This window comes from Camelus ferus, chromosome 29 (genome assembly GCF_009834535.1).
Source record: "Camelus ferus isolate YT-003-E chromosome 29, BCGSAC_Cfer_1.0, whole genome shotgun sequence".
Lineage (NCBI taxonomy): Eukaryota > Metazoa > Chordata > Mammalia > Artiodactyla > Camelidae > Camelus > Camelus ferus.
Window position 1 is genome coordinate 12,677,160 of NC_045724.1, and position 27,496 is coordinate 12,704,655.

The 27,496-nt window shown below is 38.2% G+C and overlaps 1 pseudogene; it reads right to left on the reverse strand.

Annotated features, from left to right (window-relative positions):
- Positions 1 to 1,914: 1,914 nt before the first annotated feature.
- LOC102505898 lies at positions 1,915 to 26,804 on the reverse strand (annotated as a pseudogene).
- Between the last annotated feature and the right edge of the window lie 692 nt (positions 26,805 to 27,496).

A 27,496-nucleotide genomic window follows, 5' to 3' on the forward strand; every position in this document is an offset into this window, starting at 1 on the left:
TACCTAGGAATCTGATTGGTAGGAAGGGGTGTTGTATAATAAGACTATATTTAGCTTTATAAGAAATTGCCAAATTGTCTCTCAAAGTAGCTGTATTATTTTGCATTCCCACAGATAGTGAGAGTTCTTGTTATTCATCCTGTCCAGCAATTAGTATTGTCAGGGTTGTTTTCTTTGGTTTTTTTTTTTTTTCTAATTTTATCCATTTGAATAGGCATGTAATGGTTTTAATGTGAAATTTCCTAATGACAAATGATGTTGAGCATCTTTTCATATGCTTATTTGCATCCGTGTATTTTCTTTGATGAGGTTTCTGTTAAGGTCATTTACCCTGCTTTAATTGGCTTGTTTATTTTCCTATTGTTGAGAGTTCAAAATATTTTAAAATTTCCTTTGAGACCTCTTTTTGGATTCAGATTGCTTAATTTCAAAATATTTGGCAATCTTCCAGATATATTTATTTCATTGATTTCTAATATAATTTTTAAATGACCTGAGAACATACTTGGTATCACATCTGTTCTTTTAAATTTGTTAGTTTATTTTGTGACCCAGAATATGGGTCACAAAATATGTGCACTTAAGAAGAATGTGTATTCTGAAGTTTGCTGGTGGTGTGATAAATGTCAATTTTGTCAAGTTGGTTGATAATGTTGTTCAGACCATTTATATCCCTATTGATTTATTTTCTGCCTACTTGTTCTATCAATAACTATAAAGGCATGTTCAAGTCACCACTGATAACTATCGATTTGTCTATTTGTCCTCTCAGATTCATCAGTTTTTGTCTCATGTATTTTGAAGCTCTGGTATTAGGTGTGTACACCTTTAAGACTGCTATGTCCATTTGTAGAACTTTCCACTTTATCATTATGTAATGTTCTACTTTATTTCTGATAATACTCCTTTTTCTGAAGTCTACTTTGACTGAATTTAATGTAGCTAGTCTAGCTTTGTTTATCGTTTTTGTTTTTGTGTGCGGGGGGGTGGGGCAGATGGGTGGACAGCCTTTGATTGGTAAGGTATCCTTTGCTTTTTGAAAGTTTGCTTTACAGCACCTCCTTTTTATGAAAGACCTATATTAGTGCCTGTTTTTGCTAACTGAAAGAAATCTGAAGAGGAGTTTTGCTTTTATAAAAATGGCAAAAAGCAAAAGCAGAGAGGAAATGGGTGAGGGACAAGATAGGGGTAGAGGATTAAGAGATACAGACTACTACATATAAAATAAATAAGTAACAAGGATATATTGTAGAGCACAGGGGAATACAGCTATTACTTTGTAATAACTTTAAATGAAGTATAATCTATAAAAATACTGAATCACTGTGTTGTATGCCCAAAACTAATATAATATTGTAAATTAACTATACTTCAATAAAAAAGAACTAGTGTTCAGCATTTTTTGCAGCATAGAGGTAGCACACCCCCAGCAGTGAGAGGGCACCACCAAGCTCCTTCCCCAAGAGACCTTCAGCATCTCAAAGTCAAGCTGCCATAGCTTTCAAATGTGCCTGTGAGCATCTGTGCTTTATCTCGATTTAATTTTTGCATCTGTCAGCAAGATGTGTCCTAAGGCAACTGCTTCTTCGCTTTAAGCCATTTTGGCTTATGAGAGGTTTCACAGGAACGCTCTATTTTTGGATAGAGGGGGTAACCTGTATTTGCTTTTACTTTCAATCTATTTATCTCTCTATATTTAAAGTGAGTCTTCCATAGACAACACATAACCGAGTCTTCTTTCTAAATCCAGTCTAGCAATCTTTGCCTTTTTACTGATGTATTTAGACATTTAAAGTGATTATTGTTACAGCTGGACTAAAATCTACTTCCTTGCTGTTTTCGACTTGTTCTATTTGGTCTTAGTTGCTTTTTTATTTACTTTCTCCCTTCTCTGAATGATTTTATGATTCTATTTTATCTCCTACAGTTACTTATTATTTATATCTCTTTTTTAAACAACCAATAATCAACTTATTAAAATAGTCGATGTAAGCAACTACAATGATGACTTCAATCTCTACTCCTGGCTCAAAAAGGACAGAAGTAATCTGCCTAACATGCTTGGAAGGGCTGTACAAGACAGTGTATCACTTACACATCCTCATCTGGAAATGCGGCAAGTCTTAGAACCTTCACCATGAAGAGTTTTTCTCATAATGATTCTCAATCTCAGAAGACATCCAAACCCATCTTTTCACTTTACTGTTCTTTTCCTTTGAGCATCTGATCAAGTCAGCACACACCTTCCCCAGGGAATTTACATGGGGGACAGTTAGGGTAATTCTTACTCAGTGAACCACCATGTCCGGTTCCACCAGTGTCTTTCTAGTATCAGTAAAAGCCGTGGCTGCCACGTGACTGTGGCATGATTTCCTGACTGACTTCTTCCTCAGCAGGAAGGAACTGTGGTGAGTCAGGAGCAGTGGCCACAGTGTCTTTCTCGCAGAGGTTTGATACTATTTTTTAATATTTAACTTTTTAATGATTAATGAGTTTACCTTCAAATAGTATTATACCCCCTCAGATACAATGTAACAATACATTCTCCAGTCCTCCCATTCCTCACCCCACTGTTGTCATACACTCAACTTTTACTAATAAACAGTTATAATTTTTCCTTTACATGGTTAGCTTTTAGAACTAAAAATTTAGAAAAATCCACTTTATCTTCATTATTCATTCTCTGTATAATGCAAGTTCCTGATATCATATGTCTTCCACCCAAATACCTCCTTTAACACATCTTGCAGAGTAGACCTGCGGTAATGAGTTACCTCAACTTTTGTTTGTCTGAGAAAGGCTTTGCTTCTTTTTCACCTTTGAAAGATATTTTCACTTTACAGATGTCAGGTTTCTCCTTTTCAGAACTTTACAGACAGCATTTCATTGCCTTCTTATTTACATGCTTTCTAATGAGAAGTCTGCTGTAATTTGCATCCTTGTTCACTTATGTAACATCGTGTTCTTTGGCTGCCTTCAGCTTTCAGAAGTTTGAATATGATGTTCATAGGTGCTGGGTGTTTGAAAAATTCTTACTCATTATTTCTTCAAATATTTTTTCTGCCCTCTTCTTTTTTTGTTCTCCTGGAATTCCATTTATGTGTATGTTAGGTCATTTGGTGTTGTCTACAGCTCTTAGATGCTTTGTTCTGTTTTTTTATCATGCATTTTTTTCTCCCAGTGTTTCACTTTGGGTAATTTCTGTTGATCTATCTCCATTTTCAAGCTCACTGGCTCTCTTCAACTACATCAAATCAGATAAAATTACAGATAAAATTGCTGAAGGCATTCTTCATCTGTTCCTGAATTATTTTCCTAAGATTTTCATTTTCATAGTTTCCATGTCTCTGCTCAAAGTACCTACTTGACCACGAACATTGTCTCCCTGCTCCGTTAGCACCTTCAACCTATTAACCACAACTATTTTAAATTTCCCATCGGACAGTTCCAACATCTAGGTCATATCTGAGTCTGACTCTGTTGACTCCTTTGTCATTTTAAACTGTGTTTTTAGTTCCCCCTTTGCATTCTAAAGTTTTTTGTTTAGAATTGGATGTATTGTACATGACAATAGATACTGAGATAGTTACAGTTGGAGATGGGATACACCTTTCCTTCTGCTGGGCCGTTAGTGTAGGGTTCATATCAGTCTAGTCAGGAGTTAGGCTGGTCTGAAGCTTGCTTCCTTCTTGGGTTTGGGTCTCACACTTGGCTTAGGTTTTTGTCCTCTGTGCAACAGACAGAGAATCTGTCTCTTGCAGCTCTCCCAGTTGCATTCTACTCTTAATATTATTTGACACTTGACAGGGCAATGAAGCTGCAGGAATAGGGGAAGGAGGTGTTGTCTGATGCTCTGATTAAGCCTCAGATTTAGGGAGGCATTGTGAACCTGGGTCTGCGGCTGTGATTATCTCTAGTATTCCCGTTCCTTCTCCAGGGGTAACACTGGGTCTACAGGGTCCCAGCCCCACTCCCTCCATGGCCTTAGTCTACACTTTAGTTTCCTTTTCCCTGCATATTAAGGCTTTGGTTCCTCTGAGATGATACAGAGGATAAATCTGGTAGTGTTTCAGCAGTGGTTTCTGTTCCCTCCCCTGTTCCAGCCAGGATTACAAGGGAAGTTTTCTTAGACCTCTCCCCAACCTTCCCTGTGAATTCCTAGAGGAATTCCTGGAGGAAAACCCTTCACAAGACTGTGACCCTCTACACACACACATGTCTGCAGCCCCAGGGACTTCACACTCCCACTCAGCCTTTAGCAATTCATTGAAAATTTCCAGGCTGAATCTTCCCTTTGGTTTATATAGAGTTTGGCAACATCTTTCTTTGCAAGCACTTGTCTCTCCCCATATTTCAGGGTAGTTGTTTTGCCCTGCAATTTTAGTTCTCCTGGGTTCAAAGGTCATTAATTTCCAGCTTGTCAGCTTTTTTCTTGTTGTTTCTTTAGGACTGATAGAGCCTTTCAGCACTCTTTATCTCCAAATTGAAATAATAAGTCTTTCTACAAAGAGGCAATTTGACTCATCCCACATACCTCTCATAAAACAGTGAATAAGTATAAAGGGCCTACAAGGTTTTTTTTCTTAATTTTTTTTTTGAAGTATAGTCAGTTTACAATGTTGTGTCAACAGTCCTGGTGTACAGCATACTGTTTCAGACATACATATACATACATATATTCGTTTTCATATTCCTTTTCACCATAGGTTACTACAAGATATTGAATATAGTCCCCTGTGCTATACAGAAGAAACCTGTTGTTTACCTATTTTATATATAGTAGTTACTATCTGCAAATCTCGAACTCCCAATTTATCCCTTCCAACCCGCTTTCCCCCCAGTAACCATAAGTTTGTTTTCTATGTCTGTCTACAAGTTTTTAAAGAAAAAAAAACAAATTTTCAGTTCCTGCCACATAATTAATTAACCAGGAGCGTGACTTCAAATAAGAAAAATGGACTGATAAGACTTATTAGACCCATCACTCCAAAAGGATCAAATGGTACAACTACATGGAAATGATCTGAAAAGTAAAAAAAAAAAAAAAAAGAAAAAAAGAAAAAGAAAACAGCTATGGTATAAATACAAAGCATGAGCTTATATTTTATTTTTTAGTTGAAGGTTATATGATAAAAAATAAAACAGGTGTTTTATATCTGGTCACATAAAGATTCAGGTAAGTTCAATAACATCTAATGAGCATCTACTCTACGGCAGACTCTGTGCTGATCATCTCTCCCTCTGAAGAATGAACAGGAAACAATCTGTGCCCTCAAGGAGCTTTTAGTCCAGCAGAGAAGACAAATTATGTTTAACCTGACTCAGCTATTTAATTGTGATTATCTGAAACTAACATCTGGCCACTTCATTTTTAGGAGAAAACTGAGTAACACAATACACATGTGTGAAATAATTTTTTACAATTAAATTATTCCACATTAGGATACTATTTTAAATTTGAAAAAAATAACTGATTTCCTCTCAAAATATCACCCTGATTAAAACTTCATTAAATATAAGAGAGTTCTTAAAACTAAAGGAACATTTTACTCTTTAAACAATTAATTTGTATCTCACATATTACAGTAGCATGCTTTAAAGAGCTGAAACTTGTCATCACCAGAAAAATTACATTAATAATACTTCATTTTTAAACAGAAATAACATTTTAATGTATTACTTGGGTAGCTCCTTAAATGATTTACTTTTTTTTCCCAGAAGGTCATTTATAACTGAGGCTGGACAGTTAGATGTAAAAACATGTGTTCAAAAGTTGAGAAACAAATGGCAAATGGCCACATTCTCAAGATCATGTAATTGAGTGAAATAGGGAATTCAATACCTTAGCAGATGACAAGTTCAAGGACGACCCTGTTTTAGCAAAAGCTAAGTTGGAACACATGAAACCATCTGATTCTGAGTTTTCATGTGAATCGTTTTGGAGCACAAGGATTAATGAATGTATGAGAATGTGTCCTTGGATTAGAATGCATTCCTACAGAATGAGAATAAGAAATATGAGAAATATTAAAAAGAAAACAAATATAGTATTGTTAATTTCTTACTACGTGATTCTAAAAGACTTGAAGCAAAGGATTCCTGTGACTTCTTCAGAGGTGGGTTGCTTTCCCATAATGCACCTGCATGCAGAAGACAACTGTAAACGGTATATGATTCTGTTCAGAGTCAGAAATATTCACAAACTACCATCAGACTTGGCTCAGCCTTCTTTATACACTGCTAGGTTTGTCTTCTGGAACTAATAAGATTAAAAATTCAAATCTGCTTATGCATTGAGCTAAAGAGTAGAATTATCTAAAAACAGATATATATTTATATCTGTATATATACAGATATATAAAATTTATGAATTTGAGGGTGCAATTTGAGAGTAGTTTTGTTAGTCATGAATGTTTGAGATTAAATCAACTATGTAATTTAAAACTCAGTATATGGAAGAACTCTACCTTCAGTTCATGGGAAATATTTCATCAAACATAACAATAGATGATGAGCTAAATAGTTAATATAAGTGAGTCAGACCCTTCTCTGTTTATAACAAAGACAAATCAAAGGTCTACAAGAATTGCGAACTATTCTATGGTTCAGGGTCAGTCTGAACAAGGGTACCAGCTGTTCCATTAGATAATGTCTTGGATAAAGTCACTCTTCAATGAAAATTTTCACACTTTGTAATAATAATGCATCACTACTGAAAAAAAAGATGATGACAAATATCCCAGATAGTCCAGAAATGAATTCTTTTCCATGACCAAATGTATTTGCTAAGCCAAGAAAGAAATAATGAGCATTCTGCCAAACTCTATGCTTTTGCAATGGTTTAGAAATTAATAATACAGTATTAGTACAATGAGAACATGTATTCAGAGAGAGAAAGTGCTTTACTGTGATCTTACTTCCCACTTTCAGGAGAAATAAAAAAATGAATGAACAGATACCTTTAACTTTCAGAGTTTTTGACAATTAATGAAAAATTAGGACACAAATGATACCAGAACTGCTTTTTGTTCCTTCTTCTAAAAGTGTCATTCTTTCATCTTCCAAACCCCTATCAATTGGTAATGAGAAGAAAGGAAGAACACTCTTGTCCATGATAGAAACACAGGTGGGAATGTTAATAAACTTATTCTGATGACAGCTGCTCTCACTCTCGAGGTGATAATGAGACTTATAGAATATACTTGACTTGTGTAGCCAAAACATGCTTACCAGTTGCAATGGTTAACTATATATATATATAACTAAATCTAAGAGGTTATTCTTAGATTTTCTTTTTATATTGCAGATTTTTTTTTTTTAGATGGCACAAAATCATGCAACAGTTTGCTAAGTTTCTTTCATCCAAGTCATAGTGATTCCTGGGAATTGAGCAGCAGTGTTGAAGATTTGCTGAACAGTAAATCACGTTCTTTATTGCAACTGTGGCTTTACAATGATTTGAATTATGCTGGGATTCTGTTCTAGGCAATTTGAAATCAAACATGAGAATGTTAATTTCTTGCAACCAAGACATCTCATACCACAATATGATACGCATGGCTGCTATACAGTAATAGCCGAGCAACATTTTTTAAGCAGAGAGCAGTCAGTGTTCTTTTTCAAGGCAGATGTTTTCCAGATTTGCTATTGTCACTCATTAAGAAAGTAAGAAGTCTGTGAGTTATGATAATGTGAGGTTTGATATTGTATATGAAATTCCATCCATAAAACACCACAGATTTTCTCAGCTAATTCTTCCTTTTGCTTGCTTTAATTGGTTCAGTGTGACTGTTTTCCCATTAGTGTAGAAATACTTATATTGCCTGTGTGATAAAATGTAACCTAGCAGAGGAAATAGGTAGGCAGTGGGAATACTGATAAAGTGGAAGGAGAGTAGGTATTTTAGTTAACAGGACTCATATATTCAAAAATTGTGTTATTTTAAAGTAATTATAAAGGGAAAATTTTGTGTGAATTTTATGAGACTTATTAATACATTTTGAATTTGGGGAACAACATACTTTGGAGGAGTTCAAAGCATTGTACAAACATTATCCAATGGACGCTTCCATGTAAGAATAGGTCTTACGTATTTTAGTGGAGTGAACACAGCTCACATGGCCCAACAGTGACAATGAAGCACTTAAAAAGGTAGAACAATGAGTAGAGCAAAGCCTAGATTTTTTTCCCTCCAAGAAATTGAGTTTGATGCCTGAATTATCAGAAAAATAATGTGGCAATATACCAGTGGGTGACTGTAATATTCAACCTAATATATACCTTCTTAAAGTTATCTCCTTACCTAAATTGATCTTAAAATTTGAAATAAGATAGATGACCTTATTGACATTACCATCAATTTTAAAAATTATGATATTTTATCATCTTTCATTCTTTCATTTCTTCCAGATATTTGAGTTGAAATATCTTCATAAAAAATAGAGATTTTCAATAGCTGCTATTAAGAATATGTATCTTTTTTAAAAATTGATTGCTTTTATAGGGGTCATTAGTGGTGAAAGAGGTTTCTATTTTCCCACAGCAGTGATGTGTGGTATCTGTGCAGGGCTCCCAGCTGGCCTGCTACTCAGAACAGAATCTGCAAACCCACATTCCAGATTGCCTCAATATTGCAACATGAGATGCTTTAAAGAAGTAAAAACACAAATAGCTTAAGAGACGATCAGTGGAAATAAAACAATGACATTTTTATAAAACTTTAAACTAGAAGCCTTTAAAGGGTACCATTTTTCTCAAACAACTGAAAAATGATGGCAAGACCCATATACTACTCATGACATCTGAGCAATTTTATGCAAAAGCACTGAACAAAATATTAAGCCTTCAAATACAGAAGACTCATAATTCAGTAACTACACCTCCTTGCACGTAACTTTCAGCAGTAGCACTTAGGAATTCATGTACCAAATGCAAACCCACAGACTCGGCTATGGGTGTAATAATAATGGCTCCCAGAGTTTAGTAATTCCAAGTATGAGTATTATGCATGTCTCTTCTTTTTTCCCATTACACTAGGGCCATAAAATTTATTTCCACCCCAGGCAGCCGGCACGTACAGCCAATTCATTATGATTATCATGACACAAAGGGAGAAGGGACTATGGCTCAAGAGGAAGGGACTTCACAAATGTAGAACAACCCCTCTGCACCAACGTCAATACCAAGGGAATTCTGAGGCTGACTAGGGACCCCAGATGTCACCGATGAGATTTCTATACAGATGAACTGTTGAGTCCTCAACTGGATTCTCTGAAGCCCTTCAATGGCAGTCCATGGCTAAACTATACTCAGCCCTGATATGAGTCTAGGTTGTGGCAAGGGCAATGGTGAACTGAGAAATCCTGTGCTGAAAGGACTGCAGTCTTGCAGAAAGATGCTGAACTTTTATCTTTCGATGACACTATTCCTCTACAAAATAAATGATTCTGGCCCCAGGCAGACTGATATCATCGTTAACAACCTGCAATAAGGTGAACTCTGAAACCAAGAAGAGGCAGCTAGAGTCCATGAATTAGCTTTGGACCACCCCAAATGCCTGCACACAGCCAGAGTTAACACATGGAGACAGAGCCAGCACACTTAATAATCCATCTCAATTGAGAGAGATTCTGTTATTTGCTGAAAGAGAACTTATCTCATCAAAAGATAAATCTCTTTAAAGAAATCCAACTATAACTTACTGAGTAACTACTACTCTTAGGCATTGTCTTGGGGTACTTCACTTGATTTTCAAAAGTCTTTGAGTGAGATTTTATTATCCCCTATTTTACAAATTGAGGCTGAGTAATCACAGCTAAGGAGGGATGAAGCCCCCTGAGACAGGCTGATCCAAGCCTAAAGCTCAAGCTCTTCCCACTGCTGTCCCATGCCGTGGTAGATTACAGATGGCTGCAAATACTTTGCCACTCTTCTCACTGAAGGATGAAATCTAACTGTCTTTTCCCCTTGAATCTGGGTCAGCCTTAGTAACTTGCTTGACTGTTAGAATGAGGTAAAAATGACATCTTTGGACTTACGAATCTAGGAAGCATTAAGTCTTGTAGCTTACACCTAAGACTTTTTGGAATGGTTGCTCATGAAGTCCTGAGCTAACATGAGAGAACATGTAAAGAGGCTCCATGACTAAATGGGAAGGGGCCCCAGTTGCACCCAGCCTTCTAGTCATCCTCACCAAGACGCCAGGCATAAGCCATCCTGGACTGTTCAGACCAGGCCAGCCATCAGTTGAACATCTCCAAGTGACCCTCGCTGATGCCACATGGAGAAGAAAAAGCATCATCTGCTCCCTAGCCAAATTCCTGACAGACCACGTCATAACATGATAAAATGATTGCTGCTGTGAGCACAAAGTTTGGGGGTAGATAGATCTGCAACAATAATTTAATAATAATAAAAAACTGCAAAAACAATTTCTTCTGTGATACAACCAGACCGTAAACCTAAGACAGCCCCGGGCAAAAAAAAAAAAAAAAAAAAAAAAGCCTAATATTGTTGAAAACTAAAACATTCTCTGGATCTTTGATAAATGGGATATGATTTTTTGTTTTATTTTTCAAGTTAGAATATACTTGGTTGACTAAAGAGGAGAACGGAAGAAGAGGAGAAAAGAAAAATGTTACTCACAGGCCACATGTTTGAAAGGTCCCAAAGAGAAAGAGAAAGTTAGAATTCTTTTGACTTCAAGTGATGGAAACCTTAATTAAACGGCTTTAAAAAAAACACAGACACAAACTTCTATATATAAAATAGATAAATAACAAGGTCCTAATGTAAAGCACAGGGAATTACATTCAACATCTTGTAATAACGTATAATGAAAAAGAATATGAATAAAAATATATAAATATATTCATAACTGAGTCACTATGCTGTACACCAAAAACAAACACAACACTGTAAATCAACTAAACTTCAATAAAAATAAAATAAAATAAAGGGAACTATGGAACGTATTGGTACATGCAACTGAAAATTGTATTGGGATGCTGACCTTGGACATGCAGGATTAAGCTGCTCAAAAGTATCATTAAAAAACATGTTTCTCTCCATCTTTCAGCTCATTTTCCTCTAGGCTGGCTTTATTCTCAAGGCAACTCCCTCTTCATGGTGACAAGATGCTTTATATTTAGGTTATATCATAATGTGTCAGCACCAAACTCTCCAGCAAAGGGCATTTTCATTTCGAAGAGGCCCAGAAAAGGGTGTCATTTGCCTGGATTGGGGCACACACCCTTCCCTAAACCAGATCCTGTAGTCCAGGAAATGCAATGTTCTTACTGGCCAGGTCTGTGTCAGCAGACTACCCACGAGCCTTGGGAGTAGGTCAGCCCTATCTTGCCACGAGGACTGAGAGTGGAGTTGCTCAAAGGAACCTCGTGCATTTTTTTTTCCATCAGAAGGCCTGGAGGGTAAAGACTAGAGAGAAGAAGATGTGCTTCTGAAAGGCAGTGAGAAGGAAATACCTGTCCCTTCTTTACATCATTAAAATCATTTCCACTTGAGTATCTGAATCACAGCCATAATTTACTCTTTGAAGGAAATGGCTTTAAACAAAATGATGATCGTCACGCCCTCCACATCCATCTTGCTCTCCCCTCTCCTGTCTGAGGACACGCTCCCCTGCTCCCTTACTGGTCTCTGCAGCAGCCCAGGCCCCCACCAGAGTCCTCCCCTCCCTGGTGAGTGTCCTGTTTTCTGGACCTAATCTTCCTTCTGAGAACTAGATAATCAACATCAGCTACTTGAGCCAGTGCCCCACCTGCTCTGGGCCCCTTCTTCCTGTAAAATGAGAGGACTGTTTAAGTCACCTCTAATGGACATTAATAAACAACTTCCTCAGACTTTCACTGAGTCACACCCGAGAAAGGTGAACCCTGATCCCTTTGTGCCTTACTGCCATGACCAGGTGACAGGAGGGGACTCCTGCTCTCCTTTGTAAATCAGTAAGGGGCAAACTTCCAATCTCTCCCTCCCTCTGAAGGGGAGGAAGCAGACACTCCCTGTCTCTTCCCGGCGTACTTGCTCCTCCCTGCAGGAAGGAGCGGTGCTGATCTGTTTGGTGGAAGCCTGGCTTCCACTAGCGCCTATTTCCCTGCTTGATGAGATGACAGGCCACTGCTCGCCTGCAGCAGGACATCTAGTTCTCTTGGATGGACCTGGGCTGAGGCAGTAAGAGCCCTCTCCTCCTCTGCTGTGAGCCCAGCACTGCCTGTCCTGAGCACTGACCCGCTGCAGAAGAGCCTGCCCCAGCTGGTGGGGACACCTGCCATCTTCTCCTGTTCCAACTCCTCCCACCCTGCGGAAGCCGTCCTTGGACTGGCGGTAAGTGGACCGGATGGCCACACAGCAGATTTGGCTCTTTTTGCAAATACAAAGGTTTTTCTTTGGGCTGGGAGGAAGGGGATGCAATTTTGACCTCAGGTCTAAGCCATATTCCCTTATGTAGACTTCCCAGAACCTTGAATTTTAATGTCTGAGCCACGTTCTCCAAACTAGATTTCCCAGAGCCTTGAATTTTATCCACTACTTCTCTGCCTAAAATGGTGATACTATGAACCCCAATTTGGCTAGTGATTCTTCTCTCTCTAGGTGAGAACCCTACAGGGGTGAGAGGCCACCTCGAGCTCTTATCTGCCTCTAACAGCCATTTCCAAATTACTTTCATGTGCATTCTTATCATTTCAGTCTCAAAACCACCTTGTGAGACTGCCAGGCAGGGATTATTCATTTCAATTTATAGCCAAGAAAATGGAGATTTAGAAAAGTTAAGTGACTCAGCCATGGTCTAGTTAGTTAGCGGTGGAGTGAGACTAAGTCCAGGTCATCAGACAACGAGACTAAAATCTCAAAATCAGAGGCACACTAACATTCATTCTATAGCTTCAAAATTCTACAAGAACATTCTACCAGAAGAATAACTCACCCAGCAGTTACTACTGATCCCTGTACTGCTCTGGCAAGAAACTGTTATGTAAACTTCAGAATTCAAATCTTTATATAGGATACAGGGTACAGGCAAAAAGAAAATCATGCAGATAACAAAGCATCAGAATGTCAGGTGCATGATTTAATGTCTAAGCTGCTGTGACGCCAGGACCACGCAGATCACAAAAATAACACACTGCAGATGTTTTATCCACGTAGATCTGAGTGAATATTATGGAACTGGATGCCCTGGTGAGTATCTGTAACTGTGTTGCTTCTGTCGTTTTTAAGCACCTCATTGGCTAGGATATTGGATATCACCAGAAATAATGTAAGCCTTAAAGCCTGTCAAATTGAGGCAGCCTGTGCACCTGCATCCAGCCATCCCCCACCACAGCCGTGCTGGCAGCTGTCAGTGTTCCCACCCTCCCCCACGTGACTGTCCCAAGTCCCAGGCAGGCTCTGTCTGCTTATGTACAAAGAGGAAACAAGGTTACAGACAGGAAATAGGACAACCTTGGCAATCTCACTACCTCTAATATCCAACCAGCAAATTCTGAACTCTACACAGTAAATTGAGGAAATATTTTTGAAAACAATACCTTCCACATATTGGATGCAGAGGTGGAATCTTTCAAGAGAAGAATTTCCCCACAGTCTCAAAATCTCAAATTAGTATCTGAACATGCCTCTGGATGTTGAGCAAAACCAGTGGAGAAAAAACTAATTGATGACCATTCTCTAGTACATCTTGTCTCACACTAGGAAGTGGTGTGAGCTTAAAAATTATATTCATTTGACACTTACTGGTTTTATAGGTAGTTTTTCTACTTTTATTTCACTTTGTATGTGTAGTGTGCATGTGCGTGTGCACGTGCACAAGGGAAGGGAGAGAGAAGGCAAGGGGAGAGAGAGAGAGAGGAAAAATATTGACTATTTTGTGTGACATCTGGATTACTTTGTTCTGTGTTTATGGATAAAGCAAGAGGCAGTAAAAAAGTCAATTTCACAGTCTATAGTTCACAACCAGGATATAAAAGAAACAGGAGAATCCTGTTATTCTGGGAGAATGACAGCGACAAATTGAATCACATGCCTAGTCCATAGTAGGTGCTCACCATGTCCTTGCCGAAAAAGTGAACTTAAATTAACTGGGTTCATTACAGAATTTATTGATTGAATGTATGCTAAAATGACTATTGCTAGTTGGTAGCAATGGGAGTCTTGTGTTTGTATGTGAAAGCATCAGGGAGATAAGAATAAAAGAAAAAAAATTAATACATTTTATTTTTATTCACCTAGGAACTGTTTAACTGAAGTATTAGGTACTATTAACTTGTCATCATCATAGAGACAAATAGTTAAGGACGCCCTTCTCAGTAGCCTTCCCTCTTGGATGTAGAGGGAAAGCCTTTAGAACACAGCTGTTCCTACACCAGACTCTCAAGAGAATGATTCAGTTCTTGCCATGGAAAGTCTAACCACAGAAAAGCTATTAAGGAAGATGTAGAAGCAAAACCACAAATGCACACATGCACAGGAGTGTGGTCTGCACAGGAGTGTGGTCTACACAGGACGATGTGGTGGACAAGCAGTGTGCAAATAGTCTAGCTAAATCCCAGTAGCTAGCTGCTGCTCCTAGAGTCACACTTCATACCAAGAGAAGTTGAAAGAAAAGATTGAAAGCAAATTACTCAATATATATAAGGCCTCTTAACATTCTTCTCCTTACACATGAACAGGAGAACTGACACTTCATTTACTGCGTTTCTAATTAGATCTCATTGTGTGTGTGTGTGTGTGTGTGTGTGTGTGTGTGTGTGTGTAAAATACATCACAATTCAGTGGGAAAGGGAATGATGTCAGCAAAAACGGCCCATCAATGACCTCCAAAAATTCTCTCCTCCAACTCCTCCATTAAAGCAATGAGAAAACTCACAAACAAATTGTCAGATTCAATATTTTCAGAAATGCTAAAAATTAACCAAAGGCTCCCAGAAATTTGGGTAGTGGCTTTGCAAGAAAAAAATAGCTGAATCTTGGTAAGAACAGTGTGCTTTGTGGCATTTTAATTTGCCCTATGCCCATTCCTCCTCTCCAGCTTCTCTACATTAGCCTTGAAAGCTGACAGCTCAAAATCATAGTGAAATTCAGCAGACTAACAGCCACTGGAGGGAGCAGAATGAGGTAGAGCTTCATTAAAGTTTCATTCCAAAAGACTTGTCATTATCTGAACTTAGTTCTCTGCAAGACCCTACTTGAAGTGATATCTTTATTTAACCTGACTCAGAGCTCACCCAGTACAAAAAGTATTTTCTCCAGGTGCATGTGTCAAAAATTATAGGCAATTGTTTAACTCTGAAGCTGCTTAAGGTAGTAAATAATGTACCCGGATAATAATAGGCTAACCAAAAATGTTAAAGGGAAAAGTTTGGATAAGACATCTACAGGGGCTTTGAAAAGCTCTGAAATGCTCCTGGGAATTGAGAAAACCACAAATAGAGGTACGTCTGTGCACATTCCCAGAGCTGTGCACATGCTTAAGACCTCGAGGCTCTCTGCAAACAGGAAGGGAAGGCTGAGGGAGAATTGTGAACTGCTTGGCTAAGTGTTGAAGCTGTGTCCTAGCACACACACAGTGAGCTCCTCAGCAAAGACTGGGAGATTTACTGGTTCCAGGCATTTAAGGAAATCTCTGCCTGATCATTAGCAGACCATGAAGCTAACTAAGTAGAAACTTTGGTGGTAACACACAACAAAGAATACAGACTTTAGGGAATTTGTGCAGGAAAGTCACTAAACAAACAAAAACAACAGCATAGAACTGCAAACCCTGGGGAGGAAGAAGTTCTGATTTCCAGAGTTGCCACCACTACATGTCTGGTTTTTTTTCAAAATGTCTGGTTATCTACAAAAAATTATGAGGCATGCAAAGAAACAATAAAGTATGGCCCACACATGAGGAAGAAAAGCAACCAATAGAAAAATATACCTAAGGAAGTCCTAGACATTGGACTTACTAGACACAAGATTTTAAATTAGCTATTTTAAATATGTTCAAAGAACTTTTAAAAGAAAAGTCTAAAGACTAAAGGTAAGTATGAGAATAATATCTCACCAAATAAAGACTATCAATAGAGACAGAAATTATAAAAAGAAACCAAATAGAAACTCTGGAAATTGAAAGTACATAAATTTAAATGAAAAATGTACCAGAGAGGATTCAACAGATTTGAGCAGCCAGAAAAAGAACAAGTGAACTAGAAGACAGCTGAACTGAGAATATTATCTGAGAAAGAGAAATAAAAATGAATTAAAAACACAGAAGAGACTAGAGACTTGTAGGACACAGACATACTGTAATATATGAATTATGGGAGTCCCAAAAGGAAAGGAGAGAGAAAAAGAAGCATAAAAATTATTTGAAAACTAATGGCTGAAACTTTCACACATCTGATGAGAGGTATGCATCTATATACATTCCAGAAATTCAACATATGATAAGATAAACAGATATCCACACTGAGACACATCAAAATCAAACTGAAAAAAAAACAAAGAGGGAGTCCTGAAAACAGCAAAAGAGAAGCAACTCATCGCATAAAAGGGATCCCCAATAAGATTGTAGTGATTTCTTCTCAGAAACCATGGAAACCATATGGCTGTGGGACAACATATTCAAATTGTTGACAGAAAATAGTCAATATCCAGCAAAGCTATTTTTCAAACATTAGAAGCAAATTAAGACATTCTCAGTTTAAAAAAAAACAGAGAAAATGTGTCACTATCTAACCTGCCCTACAAGACATACTAAAGGGAGCTAAGCAGTATTCTGCAAATTCTTGAATACAGACAAAGAAAAAAGAGCATTGTTCTTTACAATGTAGCCAAAAAAAAAAAAAAAAAACCAGTATAAATGTTTTCTGTTGCTGATAACTCCTCTATTTGATTTAAAAGACAGCTGCATACTGCAATAATTATAAATCTGTGTTGATGGATTTCTTTCAATGCATAAAGATGTAATTTGTATGACAGTAACAGAAAATAAGGGGGGGAGGAGAAAACAGAGCCCCATATGAGCAAGGTTTTTGTATGCTATTGAAAGTAAGTTGGTATTAATCCAAAATAGATTGTTATAAATTAAGATATTATTTGTAACCCTCAGAGCAACCAAAAATAAAGTAATTCCAAAAATATATAGTAAAAGAAATGACAAAAGAATTAAAATCATACACTATAAAATATCTAACACCAAAAAGAGGCTGTAATGGAAGAAAAGAGGAATAAAAAACATGTAAGATATACAAAAAACAAACAGTGATATGGTAGGCATAAATCCTACCTCATTGGTAACTGCCTATATATAAATGAATTAAACTCTCCAGTTTAACTCTCCAAAGCAGAGACTGGTAGAACAGATAAAAAACATGATCTAATTGTATGCTATTTGCAAAAGATACTCTCTAGATTCTAAGAAACAAATATGTATAAAATAAAAGGATGGAAAAGATATACTTTGCAAACAGTCACTGAAGGAACTAGAGTGGCCATACCAATATCAGACAGAACAGACTATAGTACATTTTTAACAGATTGAAGACTAATAATAATAATAATAATAATAATAATAATAATAATGCCAATTCACCAAGAAAATGTAACAATTATAAACTTATATAAAGAATACCAAAATATGTAAAGTAAAAACTGTCAGAATTAAAGGAATAATTAGGAAAAAATAAACAATCATAGTTGGATCTTCAATATCCCATTTTTAATAATGGACAGAACTAGAAAGAAGATCAGCAAAGAAATAGAATACCTGAACAATACTATAATACATGCACGTATATGTAACTTTCCACACAACAGGAGAATGCCATGGAACATTCTCCAGGATAGGGAGTATGCTACATCATAAAACAAGTGTCAGTAAAGTAAAAGCCTCAAATAATAAGAAGTATTTCTCCAATTATAGAAGGATATTTGGGAACTCACACAGATGTGGCAATTAAACAACATACTCCTTAAAAAGTCAGTAAGTCACAGAAGAAATCACAAAGGAAATTAGAAAATACTTTGATGTAAGAAAAGGAAGACACAAGAAACCAAAACTTGAGAAATATAATTAAAGCAGTGCCTGAGGGAAACTTATACCTTTTGTATTAGTCAGGGTTCTCCAGAGAGACAAACTCAAAAGGATACATATAAGAGGAGATTTATTATAGGAATTGGCTCACTAGGATTTTGGAGGCTGAGAAGTTCCACAATCCAATCCACCATCTGCAAGCTCGCAGTGGAATTCAGTCTGAGTCTGAAGGCCCAAGAACCAGGACAGCTGCTGTCCAAAGGCAGGGGAAGATGGATATCTCAGCTCAAGTAGAGAAAGTGAACCTGCCCTTCCTCCACATTTTAATTCTACTCAGACCCTTCAAACGATTGGATGATGCTCATTCATGTTGGTGAGGGGAATCATTTTTATGCAGTCCACTGACTCAAATGTCAATCTCTTCTGGAGACACCCACACAGATGTGTCCAGAAACAATGCTTTCGCAGCTATCTCTGGGTATCACTAAGCCTAAGTCAATACATAAAATTATCCACCACACCTGTAAATGCCTATATTTAAAAAGAAAAAAAGGATTCAAATCAATAATCTAAACTTCCACCTTAAGAAACTAGAAGAGCAAAGTAAAGCAAATGCAAGCAGAAAGAAGAAAACGATGGTCACTGTGGAAATAAAACAAAGAATATAAAAATAAAGAGTGATCAACAAAATCAAAACGTTAGCTCTCTGGTAAGATCAACGAAATCAAACCTTTACTTAGAATGACCAAAAAGAAGAGGCTGGATTCAAATTACTAAACCAGGCTTTAAAGAGGGGACATTAGTATTGACTTTACAAAAATAAAAAGGATTATAAGGTTCTCTATAAACCTTTTATGAGCAATTGCATGCCAACAAATTAGATAATCTAAATTAAATTGGCAAATTCAGATAAAGATACACACTACCAAAACTGATTCAAGAAGAAATAAAATTTCTGAATAGACCTGTGACAAGAGATTAAATTAGTAATTACAAAATTTCCCAGAGGAAAGCCCATAAATGCACCGGTGAATTCCTTTAAACATTTAAAGAACGATTAACACCAACCCTTCACAAACTCTTTGAAAAAGCAGAAGTGAAGGGAACACTTCCTAATTCATTCTATGATGCCAGTATTGCACTGATGATGCCAAAAACAGAGAAAGACATAACAAGAAAAGAAACCAGTATCTCTTCTGAATATAGACATAAATATCCTTGATAAAATATTAGCCAATCAAACCCAGCAATATATAAAAAGGGCTATGTATCATAACCAATTGGGATTTATTCCAGGAATGTAAAGTTGGTTTTACATTCAAAAGCCAGTTAATGTAATTCACCATATCAATTGAAATAAGTACAAAAATCACATGATGATCTCATTAGATGCAGAAAAAGCATTTTGCAAAATCCAGCACTCTTCATGATAAAACATCAAACAAACTAGGGGTAGAATGACACTTCTTCAATATGACAAAGCACATCTATAAAAAATCCACAGCTAACATCATACTTATTGGTGAAAGAATGAATGTTTTTCTCCAAAATTCAGGAATAAGAGAAGGACATACGCTTTTATCTCTTCTTTTCAACATTCTAGCTAGGACAATTAGACCAAAAAGAAAAAAGCAAGAAAGCAAGAGAGAGAGAGGGCTGGAGAGGATGTGGAGAAGAGGGAACCCTCCTACACTGTCAGTAGGAAAGTAAATTGGTACAGCCACTATGGAAAACTGTCTACAGCTTCCTTAAAACACTAAAAATAGTTACCATATGATCCAGCAATCCCACTCTGGGGCATACACCCAGAAAAGACAAAAACTCTAATTTGAAAAGATACATGCACACCAATGGTCATAGGAGTAATATTCACAACAGTCAAGACACAGAAATAACCTAAATGCCCATCAACAGATGAATCAATAAAGAAGATGTGTGATATATATATATATATATATATACACACACACACACACACACACACACACACACACACACACAATGGAATATTACCCAGTCATAAAAATAATGAAATAATGCCATTTGCAGCAACATGGATGGACCTAGAGACTATTATACTAAGTGTAGTCAGCCAGAGAAAGACAAATATTATATGATATGACATATATGTGGAATTTAAAAAGTAATACAAATCAACTTATTCACAAAACAGAAACAAACTCACAGACATAGAAAACAAACTTATAGTTACCAAAGGGAAAGGTGGGGGGAGGGATAAATTAGAAGTTGGGGATTACTAGATACACACTACTATGTATAAAATAGATAAACAATAAGGATTTACTGTATAGCACATGGAACTATATTCAATATCTTGTAATAACCTATAATGGAAAAGAATCTGAAGCTGTACACCTGAAACTAACACAAGATTGTAAATCAACTATAGTTTAATAAGACAGAATGGGAAAACATATTTACAAATCATATATTTGATTAGGGTCTAGCAGCCAGAATAAAGAAAGAAAACTTACAATTTAACAACAAAAATACAAACACTCCAATTAAAAAATGGACCAGGACTTGAATAGACTTTTTTTTCAAAGAAGATATACAAATGGCCAACAAGCATATAGAAAAATGCCAAACATCATTAGTCATTGGGGAAATGCAAATCAAAACCTCAATGAGACAGCACTTCACACCCACTGGGATGACTATAACCTGAACAAAGTACAATAAAGAATGTTGATAAGGGTGTGGAGAAATTGGAACTTTTCTACTTTGCTTCTGGAAACATAAAATGGTACAGCCACCTCGGAAAGTAACCTGACAGATAGTTAAACATAAGAGTTACCATATGACTCAGCATTTCCACTCCTAGATATATACCCAAGAGGCTTTAAAACATATGTTCACACAAAATTGTATACACAAATATTTATAGCATCATTATTCATAACAGCCAAAAAGTGGAAACAACCCAAATGTCCATCAATTGATGAATGGATAAACAAAATTCAGTGTATACACACAATGGAGTATTATCCAGCCATATAAAAAGTACTAATATACGCTAAAATATGGATAAACCTTGAAAAACATTATACTTAATAATATGTTTATAATAAATAAACTAAGGCATTAAGTTCTGTAGCTTATTATATGGATGGCTTATAAATGAAATTAAATGATACCATTCATGTAATATAACCAGAAGAGACAAATACACAGAGACAGAAAGATCAGTGGTTTCCATGAGCTGTGGAGGAGTAGCTTCCAGGAGGTGAGGAGTGACTGCTAATTGTTTTGGGGTTTCATTTGGGATGATAAAAATATTTGGGAAATACACAAAGGTAATGATTGTACAACCTTGTGAAAATACTAAAAACCATGAACTGCATGTTTACGAAGGGTGAATTCTGTGGTAGGAGAATTATATTTCTATTAAAGGAAAAGATTCAGGGGTCATATCCATCTAAACAATGTAAAGGAAAATTTATAATTAAAATCAGTATTTTTCAACCAAGCAGCATAAATAATATCAAAAGGAAATATGAAAAGTCAACGTGTTGATACTTAATAGTTACTTGGGGCATTTTCCTCCCTGGCAAGACTAATTTTTCCATGACTTCTAAGATGAGAACTAAATTTCAAGGGTTATGAGATTCACTATCCCTTTGTAATTTAAATATTCCCAATTTAAGCACAGAATGCCTAGTATTGCACATGATCATGCTTATTAAATTCTCTAGGATTTAACTGTCTTTATGAACATTCTGTGCAGGGTAGGCCGGCAGGCTGGAGACAGAGGAAAGAGCTGGAGTTCAAGTCTGAAGGCAATCTCCCTGCAGAATCTCCTCTTCTGAGGAGGAGGCCAGTCTTTTTCTATTAAGACAGTCAACTGATGGGATAAGGCCCACTCACACTACAGAGAATAATCTGTTTTACTCAGTCTACTGATTTAAATGTGAAGTTCATTTAAAAAAAAAAAAAAAACTCCACAAAGACATCTAGAATAGAGTTTGATCAAATATCTGGGTACTATGCCCTAGCCAAACTGAAACATCAAATTAACCACTGTGGGCATATGGTAACAAGAGTGCTAGACTTCCTAGTCTGGAATTCTGAGCTCTCCTTCAGCTGTCTCTCAGCAAGGGACTTCACCTCTCTTAACCTCAATACCTTTATTGTAAAATGTGTGAGGATACTGAAATTCGGTGTGCAGGGTGAGAAAATAAGGGCAGTCAGGGACTAATCTGACTTACACTAGTTTTTTTCCACCCATTAAATTATATATCACACGCCAGTGAGTGCCCTTTGGCTAATATTAAGAAATCAGGGGCTTACCATTAACTTAAAATACCCAGTATTTGCTGTGTTCTAAATGGCTGTGGAATATATTGAAAGAAATCTGCCAATACCTGCAGGTAGCCCAAATTTTGAAGAACAGTTTGTGTGTATGTATGCATGCATGTATTTATGTATTTTAGTTGTAAGGCCAAGGCACAATTGAAAGATATAATATACATTCAATAAAAAACACATAATATTTAAAAAATAAATAGAAAATAAATATATGGACACTTCCATATTGTACTCTGTGCCAATAGCACCCTCGAGACTTGTGCAACTCAGTGGCACTGTGTCTACAAATCCTTCCGTTTCTACTAAACCCAAAAAGAAAAAAATAAACAAAATGTGCCTTCATTTTGCCTCCCTCCTGCATACCACGGGTCTCCAACCATAGAAACTTCTTCTAAAACTCAGAGTATCTCCCCTAATATCTCCATATTCTTAAATTGCCTCTCTACCTCGTTAAAACCTAACTGAACCCATTAGCAGCTTATTCCCACAAATTCTTCATACTAAATATGCAACCTCATTATCAAGATTCAACTATTTTTACCTAAAAACCAGTACCTATCAACCACAGTGCTAGAAAACTTCACATTTGTTACTGGGTGTAAGTGCTACTCAGCCAACCTCATCAGGGCCTTTAGTGCAGCTCTGAAAGACTTTCCTTACACCTACTCAGTCCTTTCTTACATTGTCCAAAATGGTTACTCCACATTTCCCACTTCTGTTAATCTGGATTCCTCATGCCTACTCACCTATTCTAAGCCAATAACCTTAACTTAAAGTCCATTGAGCAAATAAAGCCTCTCAGCGGCTAGCAGCACTTTAACTTCCCATGAGAAACCTCTGCTGATCTACAGTGCATCCTACATTATTTTCAACTCATTTCAGGCAAAGAGGTGTATCTTCTGCTCTTCAAAGCTAACCCCTCCATCTCTCTGGGAATATGGCCCATTGCTATTCCTTTTTGTTTCTCATATTTTTAAAATCTTTAATCTCTTCCTCAAAATACAAGCATGTCTAAGCAAGTCTAATTCAAGAAAGAAAGAAGAAAAGAAGGAAGGAAGGAAGGAAGGAAAGAGAAAGAAAAGAAAATAAAAGAAAAGGAAAGAAAGAAAGAGAGAGAGAGAAAGAAATAAGAGAGAAAGAAAATTTTCTTACTAAAGTGCAATTCCAAAGACTTCCACTTGACGAAAATTGAGTTCCAGAGATAAAATTAAAGACCCACCCTTCCATGTGAAACCACCACAAAACAGGCAAAATACATGAAATAATGGTTCTCCAAACACTGGGCACGAGGTAGTACAGGACAGGGGACCCTAAGGGACAGGAAAGCCCTATAACGGCTACAGCCGCCCTGGCTATCGCCACCACAGAGGCTTCCAGGCTGAGAAGCAGAAAGCGAGAGCCCAGACTGACCTGTTGAGTGGAAAAGACAGAGCTGAGAGACTGGGCAGAACAAGGCAGCTGGAATTCACAGAGAAGAGGACCAGAGAGAAGGGAGCTGCACAGAGGGAGAACTCTGGAGATCTGCAGAGGGTCCCCCTGGGGTTTTCAGCTGATCAGCACAAGAATACATGGAACCTACCAAAGGCTGAAAGGAACTCCCACCAAAAAAGATCAGAGGGAACAGTGCCAGGTCCTCACACAGGACCAGGAATGATACCTGCCCCAGCCAGACTGGAAAAGCTCAAGATTCACAGGGCATTAGGTCGAGTGCTCGGAAGAGTCCTGCCTCAGCAGCGGGAATAATTAGGCTTAGAACAAGCACTGCGCTGATTCCTTCTACCTATTTTAAAAGCAAGATCGAAAAGGATTACATGATTTCCAACTAACTTAAATGAATCCCAGAATAAGACAGATAATACTTCCAGGAATCCAAAGATGCCAGCAACCAACAGACGAAATTCACAAAGTCTGGCATCCAAACAAAAGTCACCTAGGCATGCAAAGTAGTAGGAAAATGTGAGCCACAATTAAGAGAAAAAATACAATAGAAACTGATCCAGTCACACAGCCAACATGCTGTCTGGGCCTGCTTTCCTTTACTTCCTCAGTGGTTGCATTCACTAAGGTGGAGCCCTGTTCCAGCATCCTAATTTAGGGAGTGACCCAGGTCAGTCTCCCTCCTCAGCTGGGACAGTTACATTCCCCTTTGTGCAAAGGAACTCAACTCCTGGATGCTCCTGCCTGGAGGAGACCCTGAGGACCTGCCAGGAGCTTTGACTCCACTCAACGTTCAGTTTCTGTTCTATTCCTGGTCCACAGAGGTATTTTTCTAGCTTTTGCTCATGGCTATGTCTTTTTAGTTTCCTACTGTTACACTTTAACTCTTATTGCCATGTGTTCGGAGCACAGGGGAAGCTTCAAAATAAGACCTTTCCTCAACTGCAAGTCCCACCCCCATTATCCCTGAAATTCCTCCCTTGCTTTCAAAGACACTACTCTCCCTTGGTTTTCCTCTCACCTCTCTGATTACTGCCCCTTTTTCTGAATCCCCTTTCTCTGTTCACCCAGTAAATGTGTGGGCCTTTAAGGGTCTCAGTCTCCCCTTACTCTATGATAAAGGTTTAATCTGAGGCTTTGTAAGTCTGTGATCCCCTGAAATTTTTTAAAAATTTTGAATTTTTTTCAATCAGGAAAAAAAGTTACAAATTCTATTTAAAGTCAGATTTCATTTTCATAAGAAATCTTGCACTGCAGTGTTTACCATAAATGCAACTCTTTAGTTATTTAGAATTAACTCCGTGGTTGTGGCAAGTATAGTATCAGTAAACAGACATATAAAGCTACATTTGAAAACAGAAGATACTCTTTAGAAGTCCATTCAATTAATGAAAAGTTAAATTGGATCTCTGTAAGTGTTGACAGTGGGGGAGAGCAATAAACTGAGTTGGTTAAATGAAGGGCAAAGGATAGGTTGAACGTGTGTCTCCCATGAATAACGAGTGAATACTGGACTGTGTTTACGTGTTTGTGAATATTTTAAATCATCAAATATTTAGTTAGTACCTTTCAAAGGCAGTGCTAGATACTGGGAAGACCCAGATGAACAAGGCACAGCCTCTGCCTTCCTTGAGTTTACAATTTAGTCTTTTACTTTTCTTATTATTTATTTTAATTCTGCTCCTCTATTCCCTAAAGGGAGTGGCTTGAGTGTGGCAATCTAAGAAGGACTAGGGGCAGGGTGATGAAACAGGCATGAGGATAACTTACCCAGTTCTGTTTCCAACATCCTCAAAGAGTTCTCCTTTGAGACTGAAACCTGCAGAGAAATGTAGCAGCATTTTTCCCCTCTCTGCTAGCTAATTGGCTCATTATCCTTGCTAATTGGGCAGAGCAGCACAAATAAGCCAAAGGAAAAAAAAATCAAGAAAAAATGGGCACATTTCCCAAAACACCTCCCAGTTTTCTGATCGTTATAAGAGCTCATTTTAGAACTGGAGGTCAGAGGGGCTTGGGGCTAGGAAAACAAAGTTTGTATGTAAATAAGCCAGGCCTCCTTTTACAGAAGAGTTTAAGGGACTGGTTGACAAAGTGTATAGAATCCTTGCTCTCCGACACCACAAAGTATCTATTACATGAGAACTTCCTTCTGGCGCCAGGCAGCATTTAGTTTTTACTTAATGTTCTATAGAGGATGGGGCACTGAGGGGGAAGGGGACAGAGGGTGCAGGGCTGCTGAAATGAGAGTGACTCTGAGCAGAGCCTACTTTTGGGAGAGGGGGAGGACAAGAACGAGCCCCCAGGGGAGAGAATGGGGACAATAACGTAATAACTGACCTTGTACAATGTTCTACAGTTTCCAGTGGAACTTGCACACCGGCGGTCTGCTTGTCCCTCACCACGACCACCTGGGAGGTGGCTATGCACAGAGAAACAGCTCCAAGAAGGCCAGCAAGTGGCCAAAGGTGGCTGAGCTGATAGGCAGAAACCTCCTAATATCTAGAGCAGAGGTGCCTCTTCCCAGAACATGCCACATGGCAGGATGTCACTCTCTCCTTAAATTAAATCCAAGGCTTGGGATCACATACTGGAGACCAGAGCTGGCTGCTACATTTCAAGGCATGTTTTGTAATGGAAGGTTTTCACACTTCCAAAGTACTGCCAATAAAACTCAACAGTAAAAGAAAAAAATCTCCTATGTCAGAGTCTTAGCTTCTGCCTAGGAATGAAAGGCTGTCTCAAGGAATTTTTTTAAATAAAATTTCTATCAGACCCATGACCCACAGTCCAGACTAACCTGCTCTTCAGGAACCACCAAATCGGAGAAGTCCAGGGTTTCTGCAAACAGGCCTTCCAAGGAGATCTTCGCCCAACGGGGCTTTTCTTCCTGAGAGCTGGGCTGCTTTAATCTCCTAATGGAGTGTTCAAAGTCATTTGCAGGAGACAAGCAGCGTTCTAGTAATCTGGGGTTTGCAAAACAGTTATGGCGTCCAAGAATCCACATGTACAGCTTTAAAAAAAAAAATCTTTTTCACAGTCTCCTGCATTTTCAATTGCCAACACAATCAGTGAGGGCTTTTCCTTCTGCCCTAAATGGCAGAGAAAATCAAGTCTCTGAGTCTCATCAACTTCCCGCTCCCCTTTTTCATGCTTCATTCCAGCTTGTCTACCTTCAAACTTCGCAAACCTCATGTGTCCAGGCACTGGCCTGCCTAAACCCTAAGGCCTCCTGGGGCTCCAAGGAGGGAAAAACCTGGCTGCAATTCTTGGATAAATAAATGAGCAGAGGAGGATTTGTCGCGTCATGGATGACAAAGGACTCCTCCCATCCCAGTTCCACTGTTCCCACAGGCGCGTGACTGGCAGGGTCCAAGTGCCAGAAGTTCCATTCTCTCCCGGTCAGGGAGCATGGAGACACCCTGCACGAGCCCAGGAGCGAAAGCGGCCCCAGGCTTCGGGGAGACGAAGAAACATGGCCGGCCTGACCTTGCGCACCCCATGTGACCTGCGCGCCCCGCCCCTCGCCGTGTGACTTGCAAACCACGAGACCGGCACCCACGTGACCTGCGCGCCGCCCCCCCCCCCCCCGTGTGACCGGCACCTACGTGACCTGCGCGGCGCCTGCGCGGAAACCTCCAGCTCCCAGGCTCGGGCGTCGCACTCTGTACCCGGTGCTGCCCTGAAAAGGCCCGCGAC